General features: G+C 40.9%; 1 pseudogene; it reads left to right on the top strand.

Annotated features, from left to right (window-relative positions):
• Positions 1–8,143: 8,143 nt before the first annotated feature.
• Positions 8,144–8,305, top strand: LOC125112866 (60S ribosomal protein L39-like; annotated as a pseudogene).
• The last annotated feature ends 5,124 nt before the right edge of the window (positions 8,306–13,429 follow it).

Below are 13,429 nucleotides of genomic sequence, written 5' to 3'. Positions count from 1 at the left end.
GAAATTCTGGGAGAAGCGGGCTTCACTACGTCCCTTTTTGTTCCTTTTGAATCAGGTAAATGTCATCCCTGTCTTTGACTAGCTCACAACCAAAACAGACAAACACACGTACAGTGAGCAAGAGCTCATTAGAACTACCCAATAGGCTATAGCAAGAAGGCAAGGAAAGAGTTAAACAAAGTCTTGGTTCTGGGCCAGAGGAGCTGCAACTGAGAGAGATCCTATTCCTCCTACTTCAGCCTGTATTTCTGTGGCACCAATGGCTGTTCTCCAGTCCCACCCACCCCACCCCCACAGACACACTGCAGGCATATTTAGATCATGATTTTAGCACACAGGGGGCTCTTCTCCAGGCCCCTCACTTTACAGATGTGGCAAATGAGGAACCGAGGTGCAGCAAGGTGAAGGGACTTGCCTCAAGCCACATCAGTGAGTGGCCATGCCCCAAGTCTGAACCACCAAGGTGTCCCTACCACCCTTCCACCAGCACAAACCCAGTGACCCTGGCAGTGCTCCAGACTGGCTGCGACACAATTTGGCTGTGAAGACTCTACTTGCCAATCCTCTTTGAAGGCCCTGAACTACCTGTACGCCCACGGAAACATTTAGAGGCCAGCTCCTTCCTCCTCCACTGAGACAAATCCCAGCAAACATCTGAGGAAGTGCTCGGAATTCACGTGGTCCTTGCCTCCTTGTTGGACCAGGATCTCAACCTTGTAACTTTCAGTTTAGTTCTTGAGCATAAAAAGAGTGTGGCCCCTCTGTGGAGTTAACCAACAGAAATCTCAACATTTCATTATTAATCTTTGGTGGAAACAGTTTGGCTTTAAAGGAAACAAAATTAAGGTCCGTCAGCTTGTCATTGGCAAGCTCGCTTCAGCCTTTAATTTCTCTTATAGCAATAGAACAATTTGTTCTCATTTGCAAATCCCCACACCCCCTGCCTGCAGTAGTGAGCAAGGCCTTCAGTACCTTGCAGCTTTAGAAACAGAACAGGGCTTAGCCTGAGGCAGCTAAATTCCATAGGGATTTCAGAGCCCCGACTTGCTAACACTTCTATAGTTTTTCCACTGAACTGCTCTTCCTGTCCAGGACCTTTCATTTGCTCCCGCAACTCCACACAGTTAACCGTTGAGCTCCCCTCTGCCCTCCTCATCAGCCTCTTTATTCTTCCTGCTCCTTCCTCTGCACTTTAGAGCAGCAGCCCGGTCCTAAAAATAGCTCCCCCCTTGATCCTGCCTGCTCTTTCATCTGTGGTGCTATTCCTTTTTCCTTTTCACTTCTAGGTGCCTTTGGAATATGAGAGAAATCGCACTTCAGCAAATTTAATAATAAAATAGTAATAATATAAATAACAAAAGTGGCAAATATTTATTGAGCATTTACTTTGTACCCGGGACTAAGCTAAATACCTAGCATGCATGACCTCAGAATAAACACCTTTTCTGTCTTGCAAGATATTTTTGTCTCAAATAATAAATGGTCTGTGGAAACAGAGACTATGATTGGTTTCATCACAGTCCACTCTCTAAGATGACAATAAATTGTGTTACTGTATGACTGCTTTCAGGAAGCCCTTAATTCTGTGATAGCCACACTCAAGGACCAACCATCTGGCTATATGACACTTGTGCTGTAGCCAGAAATGGATATAGACCATCTCCCCTCCCACCGTAAGGTGCTATGAGACTAGACAGTGTCTAGTTTTACTCTTATAGGACCAAACTCAAATTTCCACATCTCTCACCATGACCAAATCGGTCCTGCTGAAATACTAGCTAAATTTGAAGCTATATAACATGACAATCTAGGAGCCACAGGATTAAAAGTTTGGAAGAGAAATACATGTGAAAGTGAGCTCTGAAAAATCTCTCACTTCTACCTACAAAGTTATCAAATTTAGCTGATTGAGATGGGTATTTTGGATAATATCTTCATTACAAGGGAATTCCACTAGAAGGAAAGACCTAAACAACTCATGGAGCTTTTGATACCATATATTTTATGCACCTTATTGTCACTTTTTAAAATAGCTAAGTTGCTGAATACTTGTCTGTCATTCAATTAGTATAGCATCTGAACCTGGTCTCCCGTTCTCAAATCTTTCTCCCCTCTAATCAGTCTTCCTTCTAATAAACATATTTGAATAGAATTAGTAAACATATATCATCATTTATCTATTTTGCCCACTAACTTATCCCAAGACCAACAGGTGTTTAATAAATATGTTTTTAACAAACAAATGAATTTGGTAATGATTAATAAAAGCATATTAAAACAGGAAGCTTATTATTGCCTATAAAGCTACATTGCTTGGTTTGGGGGTTTGTTTTGTTTTTAAATAATTCTTCCCCAGTGCTGACAGGAATGTGGTTAATTAAGCATCCTCATATTCTTGACAAGAGGGAATTTGACAACATAGTTTTTTAAAGAGCCTTTCATTCTGAGGAATTAACTCTAATAGCCTACATATGACATTAAAAAGTTATATAGAAAATGTTCCCAAAATTTGAAAATATTTAACATTCAACAATAATAAAATATGAAGTAAATGGTGGTACAGTCAATGAAATAGTATGCAATTATCAAAAATGATTATTAAATTTACATACCAGGTAAAAAAAATTAACAGAACATGCACTGTGATAATATGTTTGTAATATACGCAAAACTCCTGCATAAAATGCTAACAAGAAGCACTAGGTTTAAATTCTGTCTGCTCAGTGCATAAATTGTGTAAATTTAAGTGGGTTAATCTCTGTGGTCTGATTTCCTCACATTGACATTATCATGTGATGATGATAATGATAATAAAATCACTGATTTCTTAGGGGTGTAGTAGGGAGGTGAATGAGTGCCTTGACTGAAGAGGGTATAAACACTCAGCAGACATGCTAACTGTAGTACAACTACAAGGGTGATGGAACTATGTATGGTGATGTATCTTGTCTCCTAAATCCTCAGGAATGTGCTAATGGCACACACATCATGATATGCCTTTCTCCTCTTTCTCTCTCTCCTCTGGGAGAAAAGGCTGGATCTGGATCACTTCCACCCATGGTGCTCCAGTTTGATTCCTCCGAGATTCCCTATAGTGCTTCCTGCTGGACACTATAGCTTGACAGCATTTTCATGCTGCATAGGGCACATTACCACTTTTTATATGTACATACTGACCCCTGACTCCCCGAACATGGCTCTCAGGAAAGGGGCATTTGGAGTCCCTCTTCGTGGGTCCCTTTAGCACAAAACCAAAAGCAGCACCACAAATTAGATTTTTTAAATACATTGATTTGGGGCAATCATACAGATGGAAGTATGTGGGTTGTCCATAATTCAATCAACATTAGCTCTTTTTCCATTTCTCCCTCTTAATTATATTTTATTTCTACAGTCACATAAGAGCTAAAGAAACAATTCCTAGTTTTTCTTGGTCTGTATTTCACATCTACTTAGTTCTGCAACTCTGCAGAGCCTGCAGATATACTTCTTTCCAAGATTAACTAATTCTGTAACTTTCCTGTACAGAAATAAATGTAATAATCAAAGTCAGTGGTAATTAATTCCTGGGGAGGCAAGTGGGAGATGTACCAAGTGGAAAGCCAGAGGATAAGCCACATATGACTTCTACAAAAGAACCCTCTGGAAGGCAGGAGTCCTTTCAAACTCAATTTGAAAGATGCTCCCGATCCAAAGGTAAGTGGTTCTACTCAAAGTTTTTTTGTGCCCACTATTTCCTTAGGGCAGGAGCCCTGCAAGCAAATACTTTTAGTTGTGCCAGCTCCTTTTGTGTTTTTCACAATTAGCTTATCTCCAGTTATATAAACGCGTCGTACATGATGACAGTCTTCGGTTACAGAGGTACCACAGGAAAATAAAGTTACTTTAACTTTGAGAGTTGGTTTGCAGACAAACCAGATTAAAGCTTATATGGATATACAAAACAATAGACTAATGCTATTGTCTGCCTCCCTTAAATTATTTTATTAGACGGAACGTATTAATTATAATGAAAGCGAACTTGGACTCAGTGGGTTTCTAAAGAAAATTCCTTTGTAGTATCATGGCAGGATTTCCCACCATTTTTCTCTTTCTGATGAAATTAAATCCCCATGGTTGGTCAGCAGGATAATCTAATTTTAGCCAATCAGCTTGGGAGCTGTCGTTGACCTCACAAAGGGAGAGAAAAGTATCTGCAGTCATAGCAACCACCCGCTCAGCTCTGATCATCTCTGGACCCTTCCGCCTAATGACAGACACAGGCTTGCTTCTTAGATGATTAATCTTTTCCCCTGTGAACCTCCTTGAATACATTAGCCAAACAAGTCTGATAAATTTGTTTATCCCAAGACAATCATTAGAAAATTACCTGCAAAAATAATTCTCACTAGAGCAGGTTGTGAATGGAAAGCCATATGGCAGATGAGAACAGAAATAAGCAATAAAATCTCTTGCTGTATGTTGCAACAGGTCAGGAAAGTTTTCCCTTTAAACTTTATCATTTTACATTAGATCGCAATAGCACAGCCACCTAAAGGCTATTTCATAAGAGAAGAACTTTATCCAGTCACTAGTTAGCCCTCCTACCAGCTCTGCACACTTACTGTATGTTAGGCTCTAAGGATGCACCACTGAATATGAGCTATCTCTGCCTCCCACAATCTCACAGTCCAGTGGGAGGAGACAGATGTGTAAATAGATAATTACAGCATACCATAAGGGCCACGAGAGAGACAGTGCAGAGAGAGGGTGCTCTGAGAGCACTGCAAAGGCATAGATAACTATTTTCCAGAATCAACAAAGAATGTCACTGCAATGACATTCAAGTTAGGCACAAAAAGGTTGAGCAGGACTTTTCCAACATAGGAGAATATTCTAGGCAAAGAGAACAACATTGGAAAGACATGGACTTAAGGATACTTTGATAGACTCCTGGGCAGCAAAACATTTGGAGCAGCTTGGTATGGTCACACCTTCTTCCAGGAAATGAGACTGGAAATGTGGGTTGGGACTAGGTGGACAGTTCTTTGTGGGATGGCATGGACACATTTTTAGGACTTCAAGAAAACTAGACAGTGCAGATGGACAGGAAGGGCCAATTTGGAACCTCTGGGATTGAATCAAGAGAATGTCATTGTTGATGTAGCCTTGGTGATGGTCCTCATTTGTGGAAAGACTGGGGAGACAATGAGCACGTGTTGCAGCCATATAGCTAATATGGACCGTTTCCATATGCAATCACTAGGTCCACTACTAGAGGGGATGTTCAATAAGTGGGAGAAAGGGCAAGGTCCTTGTGTAGTTGGGAAGTTTAGAGAAAATGTATTTCAAGCAAATGATGAGACAACTGTGTGGTCATAAATGTAGGAATGCCCTAATTGGCCCTACAAATTTTTACAAAAATGAACCTCACCAAAACCAGGGGTCAGGCACTGGAACTCTGGATCAGCAGCCAAGGCTGAGTCTGAGTCCTGCTGTGGACTCTAGCAGTGATAGGACAAATCAGGCCCTTGCCAGGGGTTCCAGAGCAAAATTTTAGTTCCCTGAAGACGGCTTCAGAAACATACACTGGAATGAAAGAAGCCACGGAGTGAGGCCTATCATTGATAATGTTCTCCAAACCCATTCAGAAACCCCAGAAGGAAATGTGTTCCAGGCCCGAGCCAAGGCCCTGGGCCAGAGGGTTTCTGCATCTACATGTCTGTCTGGCGAGTCCTGTTCTGGTCCTCAATTCTCACACATCTTCTAAGAAGAGTATTGCCCACCACAAACTCACTCTACAGAGGCCTATGAAAGAAACCAGCCAGGAGGTTGGTTTCTATAATTTCCAAATTTTCAGCAGTGAGCATGTTAAATTTTGTAATATAAACATATTTTTGATATAAAAATTATAAAATAAATGACCATGAATGGTATGTCTTTATAATAGCAAAGGCAGAGCACATTGGACATAATCATCACAAGTGGTTGCTCAGCACCTGCTCAGAGCCAGGCCTGTAGCAAAAGCTCTTTATTTTATTTTCTCACAAAGATCCCAAAAGAAAGGGGTTCTACACATGTCTCTATTTTCTTGATAGGGAAACAGAGTTGGAAGTGTATGTCTTTAAGAAACTTATAAATGAAATTGCAGTTTCAAATAGACTCTTCTTAAAAAAAGAAACTCTCAATTCAACATTTTAAAGAGAATATTGTCTGAAGTCTCTTCTTGTTACTACCAAAAATATTTTTAAAAGGAAATTCTATCCATCAACCATATTCTGCACACCTGTGACACATAAGCTCTGGAATACAAGGAGCAGCAGATGATCTGATTGGGAAGGCACATGAACTACTGAGTATAAGATGATGTGACACATGCCTTAAGAGTGGGCTTTGGGAGTTTCCACTGTGGCTCAGCGGAAATGAATCTGACTACCATCCACGAGGACTCAGGTTCTATCCCTGGCCTCACTCAGTGGGTTAAGGATCCGGTGTTGCTGTGAGCTGTGTAGGTCGCTGACACGGCTTGGATCCCATGTTGCTGTGACTGTAGTGTAGATTGGCAGCTGCAGCTCCAATTCGACCCCTAGCCTTGGAATTTCCATATGCCACGGGTGCGACCCTAAAAAGACAAAAAAAAAAAAAAGAAAGAAAGAAAAGAAAAGTGGGCCATGCTAAGTGCTGCAGGAGCACAGAGCAGGTAGCAATCAGTCCATATGGACCTTATTCAAGCAAGAACCATTGTAGCAAGAGCTCGCCTCACTGAGCGCCAGGCTCCATGCTTGAGACATGATAATGTACATACTTCACTGACACCCCATGACAGCCTTGGGGGCGGGGGGCACTATTTTCTCCTGCCATTTTATAGTTGCAGAAGATAGAGGTCAGAGGTTCCATGATTGTTCTAGGATTTGAGTCCAGGTCTTTGTGATTCCAAGGTTTGGTTGTTTTTCACAGCATTGCAAATCATAAAAATACACTCTATGCCCATTTCACAGGTTTCAGTTCTTTGCTATGATGGGACAATCAACCCACATTCAGAAACAAATTCCTACATTCACATGGTGAAAAGCTCTTCCCTAAATTTGCTTCACTTACTTCCCAGCTTCTTTGTTTTCTTCATTCTCCCACACAAGCAGAAAGACAGTATTTTCCAGAGGACCCAGGCCACAGAACATTGCTTCAAGAAAGGACCTGTATTTCAATTCCCAAAGACATAAGACGCACATTTAATTTTTCTCTGGATGTCTCCAGACTCTGGAGATTTGCTGGGGACACTATTCTTTCCCTGTCTCTCATTTTTTTCAATACTGCAAGTCCATAGTCTATCTTTTTATGAAGAGCTCTTGGTCAATAAAAATAGGACCTCTGAAATGCAGATGGCCAATAGGCACATGAAAAAAATGCTCATCATTACTAATCATCAGGGAATGCAAACTAATGAGGTATCATCTCGCACCTTTCAGAATGGCTATCATCAAAAAGAATGCAAATAACAAATGCTGGCCTGCTGAGGATATGGAGAAAAGGGAACTCTCCTACACTGTTGATAGGAATGTTAATTGGCCCAGCCACTGTGGAAAACAGTATGGAGGTTTCTCAAAAAACTAAAAATACTTCTGCACAGCAAATGAAACCATAAATAAAACAAAAAGATAACCCTCAGAATGGGAGAAAATATTTACAAATGAAGCAGCTGACAAAGGATTAATCTCCAAAATATAAACACAACTCATGCAGCTTAATATTAAAAAAAAATCAAAAAATGGGCACAAGATCTAAATAGACATTTCTCCAAAGACATACAGATGGCCAAGAAACATGAAAAGATGCTCGACATAGCTAATCATTAGAGAAATACAAATCAAAACTATGAGTTATCACCTCACATCGGTCAGAATGGCCATCGTCGAAAAATATACACACTATAAATGCTGGAAAGTGTGTGGGAAAAAAAGGAACCCTTCTACACTGTTGGTGTAAATGTAAGCTGGTGAAACCACTATGGAGAACAGTATGCAGGTTCCTCAAAAAACTAAATATAGAACTATCATATGATCCAGCAATCCCACTCCTGGGCATACATCTGGAGAAAAACATAATTTGAAAAGATACATGCACTCTCTTCTCCACCATCCTACATTCGGTTGAATTAGTTCCTCCCATGTCTTCTCACAAGATTTTCAGGATCAAGCGATTCTTGGCCAAGAAGCAAAAGCAAAATCGTCCCATCCCCCAATGAATTCAGATAAAATCTGGTAATAAAACCAGGTGCAACTCGAAGAGAAGACATTGGAGAAGAACCAAGGTGGGTCTCTAAGGAGCCTCCACACATGAGATGGCACACATATTGATGCTAGGTGGCTTCCTTGCATCTTACCATATCACACTGAAAACAGCCCAGCCACTGTTGGATATATCAGGAAATGGGTTCTCTTTATGTTGTTGTTTCTGTATAGTGCTTTGCCTCAGTAATAAATGTGTGAAAGCCTCTCATTGAAAAAAAAAAAGAAAAGATAAATGCATCCCAATGTTCATTGCAGCACTATTTGCAATAGCCAAGACATGGAAGCAACATAGATGTCCATCAACAGAGGACTGGATGAACTCAGCCCTATAAAAGAATGAAATAATGCCATTTGTAGCAACATGGATGGAACTAAAAATTATCATACTATGTGAAGTAAGTCAGACAGAGAAAGAAAAATATCATATGAGATCACTAATATATGGAATCTAACAAAAAATGATACAAAAGAACCTACAAGACAGGAACAGACTGAAAGATTTTGAAACCAAATTCATGGTTACCAAAGGGGAAATGTGGGGCTGGAGGGATAAATTAGGGGGTTGGGATTGACATGTACACACTACTATATATAAAATAGATAGGTAACAAGGACCTATTGTACGGCACAGGATAGTCTATGCAATACTATGTAATAACCTATACGGGAAAAGATTCTGAAAAGGAATGGATATATGTATAAGTATAAATGATTTCCTTTGCTGTATACCTGAAACTAACACAACTTTTTTTTTGTCTTTTTGTCTTTTGTTGTTGTTGTTGTTGTTGCTATTTCTTGGGCCGCTCCCGCGGCATATGGAGGTTCCCAGGCTAGGGGTCCAATCGGAGCTGTAGCCACCGGCCTACGCCAGAGCCACAGCAATGTGGGATCCGAGCCGCGTCTGCAACCTACACCACAGCTCACGGCAATGCCGGATCATTAACCCACCGAGCAAGGGCAGGGATCGAACCCTCAACCTCATGGTTCCTAGTCGGATTCGTTAACCACTGCGCCACGACAGGAACTCCCATAGCAGTATTTTTTAAAGAAGCCAAGATATGGACGCAAACTGAGTGTCCATCAGCAGATAGAGAAAGAAGATGTGATAAATACACACACACACACAAACACACAATGGAATACTACTCAGCCATAAAGAGAAAGAAATGTTGCTGTTTTCAGCAACACGGATAGAATTGGAAGGCATTATGCTAAGTGAAGTAAGTCAGATAGGGGAAGTTCCCGTTGTGGCTCAATGGGTTAAGAAACTAACATAGTGTCCATGAGGATGCAGGTTTGATTCCTGGCCTTGCTCAGTGGGTTAAGGATCCAGTGTTGCCAAAAGCTGTGATATAGGTCAAGGATGCAACTGGGATCCAGTGTTACTGTGGCTGTGGCATAGGCTGGTAGCTGCAGCTCCAATTCGACCCCTAGCATGGGAACTTCCAAATGCTGCAGCTTTGGCCTTAATAAGGAAAAAAGGAAAAAGAAAAGAAAAGACGGAAATAAGTCAGACAAGGAAAGACAAATACTGTTATGATATCCCTTATACTGAAATCTAAAAAATTACAACAATCTCGTGAACATAACAAAAAAGAAGCAGACTCACAGATGTAGAGTACAAACTAGTGGTTACCAGTGGGGAGAAAGGAAGGGGAGAGGGCAATAGAGGCATGGCAGATTAAGAGGTAAAACTCTAAGGTATAAAATAAATAAGCTTCAAGGATATACTGAACAACACATGGGAATATAGCCAATATTTTATAACTATAAATGGAGTATAATGTTAAAAATTATGAATCACTATCTTGTACACCTGTAACTTATATAATATCATACAGCAACTACAATAAAAGCCAAAATAAAAATAGGCCCTCTCTTCTTTTCCCCTTTGAGAGCCATGTGATTAGAACTATTGCCCTTAATCTTACCTCTATAAAGTAATGAATTGTGTTTAAAACTCAAGGAGACAAGAGGTCATAAAGCCTGACATGAAGATAGGAGGCCTCATCATTTAACCCAGAACTGCCTGAAACTCCAAGGAACCTAAGCCGCCACCCCCCTCACATTAGCCCTCTCATGCAAATGTTTTCCATTCACTTTCTTGCATTAGCTACAGGGAGATGACTTTTAGGACAAATCAATCTGTGCAGAACGCTTGACTCTCTTACTGGCAGATATGCATCTCCACCCTCTTGTTCACTCAGAAGTGTCCATGGGGAAAGTCACAGGCCCTGTAGGACATGGGACACCCCATGGGGATTTAGATATTCCAAGGGAGCAGAGCCAGCAGATGAAAGACATTTGGGTTCCAAGGCAGAGTCCAAGTGTATTAAACAAAAGATCTCACCAGTGGTTAGGGTACCTATACAGAGTTTTTTAAAAAAATTATTTTTTTGGCCTTGCTCATGGCATATAGAAGTTCTTGGGCCAGGAATCGAACCTGAGCCACGGATAGAGTTTTGTCTTTTCTCTTTTTTTTTACCCAATAGAATTTTAATCCCCCAGGACAAGAGGATTGGCTGATAGCCTCTGGCAAGCATTCTGAGGTCCAGAAATGACAACCATTTCAGGCAGTGAACTAGAGGAAAAAAACAAGGGCCAGCACAGAATCCCAGACAAATTACACTAGTATCTCCATCACAGTCTCCTGCCTGCTCTTCTCTCAGCTCCAAGGTTTCTTCCAAATCATGTTGCATACCATTGACAGAATTGTTTCACGACCCTGCTCAGGAAACTCCTGTAGCTTCCTGTTGTCTCCTATTACAATGGTGATCATTGTAATGGTTTGCTGGATGGCCCTGGCTTACTTTTTATCTTTGTGTAACTACTAATGGCATCTCCTAGTATCCCCGATACTGTTCCAGTTTGGATAATTATGTCATCACTGTATCCTCTACCTACTTCAAATTCCTCTGCCCAACTTGTCATGTCTTTTATGCTCAGTAGTTCTCAAATTATTTTGTGTTCATGGTAACCCATTTAAGGGATTAAATCAGATCCTCTATCATGACTTGTTTCTCTCTTCAACATTGAGTAGAGCAATTTAGTGTCCTGACTGTGCTGAGCTATGGTTCTCAAACATCCCAGTATGTTACACATTTAGTAAGTTACATGTTCCAGTATGTGCAAACTATTTTTTGGAGTTGAATGTGAAATTAAACATAGATGTGTTGGAATCCCAACTCTGCAATTTACAATTTATGTGGTCATGAGCAAATATATCCTCTCTCAACCTGAGTCTCCTCACCTATAAGGATAATCACAGAATCTAACTTAAGGATTAGTCATAAGTTTTAGGTAAGAAGATGCAAACAAAGTGCTTAGCATACACCTACTGGCTAATGGCAGAGGTCGTCATCACCCAGTCCTGCAGCCCACCCAGCACAACACTGTCAGACAAGTAGTCCTCACTTGTACGATGATGCACTGTACACATCACAATTTGGAGGCATATCTTTGGTGGGGTTTGATTTACTGGGGAAGTGCTCTCAGGAGAGAGTGTATGGGGAGGGAGGAGAAGCGAAGCAAGAATATGAGCTCTCATTGAGAATTATGTCTAGATACTTATATCACAACAGAACAAAGAGTGGGGGGAAAAAATGTATACATGTTAAGTGTAATTCGGTCCCCATGCTGTACAGCAGAAAAAAAAAAAATGTGAGCTCAGCTTCAGATAAGCTTCTATTTTAATCTATGAAGAAAAAGTCTGGAGCATAAAGCATATCACCAAGTGGGTCCCAGCTTGAGCAAGGGGGCTGGCCTTTTATGCTTCAGGCATAAGGGTCATTGGCCAAGGTCTGGAGGGGAGCATCCTCCTGGAGAGTGAATGCTGCTGAGAGGATAAAGTGGATGCTGTCATGGGCACCGACAACATCCATTAATTTGCGATACCCATGTGGACCCATATATGACTCACTATGCCTGGACAACTTCATGAAGTCTTGTGCAGTTAATATGTGTGACTGAAGCCAAATCACTTAATTTTTCTAGCACTCAGTTCCTTTTTCTGAAAAAATGAGATTAGTTATACTTAATATTATAGATTATTCTCCTAATCATGATAGTATGTGTGATGGAACTGCACATCCTTTCCCACAGCCTGACCTCTCCACATGCATTATGCGTACATAGATTTTAGGGGCTTCCACTCTTGTCTGTACTCATGCCATTTCTCAACACTTCCCCCAAGGAAGTGGTGCCAAGTATGCACGCGCAAAACACATACCCTCAGCCTTCCCCTCAAATGCACTTACCCCAAAATAACTACCTTAAGCACCCATTTCCAAATCCTTCCCACCTCCTCCCCAGCCTCATCCACTTCCTTAAACTCACGATATTCTTGCCCTTGTCTGAAACCCCTCTTCATTTAGTTCATGTAGTTTAGCTTAACATTTCATTGATTTCTAATTGTTTAGTATTTGTTTGGTCTCTTCTAACCAGGTCTTAATGTCTATTCCTCCATCCTTACTCTAGAACATAGGTATCCAGGGCTAGGCATCTAGTGGAGACTCAATATATGCTTTTGGTTCAATTAAGAATTATTTCTTGATCAGAACAATGAAATGCTGTGGTTGACCATTTCAATTCTCAGGATTCTCAAAGCTAGCTAAATCCTTCCCTGTAATCCAGAGGTGCTTGCCTGAAAACCTGGACCAATAGTGCATGTAAAATGAATGATAATGGCTTCCCCTGTAATTTAGCTCACAGATGAATCTTAGGTGAGATTTTTCTATTGGGTTCTAACAGTTACTGAAAATTGGTGCCCTAGGAGGTGCAAAGTGGAATGTCCAACACAGATCTGATTATCATCTGCAGCCCATGCATGCATTACAATTACAAAAGGGCTAGGCTGCTCTCAGCAACCCAAAATCTTTTATTAAATCAAAACTTGAGCATTTAACAAGTACAGGTATGTTCTAATTTCCAAAATAAGGATGTATCTGGAAATGTGATGCAAATTGAAATTTGGAGGGAGAGGTGATCCAATCATATTTAAAATTCCCTTGGGGAGTTCCTGTCATGGCACCGTGGAAATAAATCTGACTAGGAACCATGACGTTTTGGATTTGATCCCCGGCCTTACTCAGTGGGTTAAGGATCTGGCATTGCCATGAGCTGTGGTGTAGGTCAAAGGCGCGGCTTGGATCCTGCGTTGCTGT

Source organism: Phacochoerus africanus, chromosome 1, assembly GCF_016906955.1.
Source record: "Phacochoerus africanus isolate WHEZ1 chromosome 1, ROS_Pafr_v1, whole genome shotgun sequence".
Lineage (NCBI taxonomy): Eukaryota > Metazoa > Chordata > Mammalia > Artiodactyla > Suidae > Phacochoerus > Phacochoerus africanus.
This window is presented reverse-complemented; position numbering and strand designations above follow the sequence as displayed.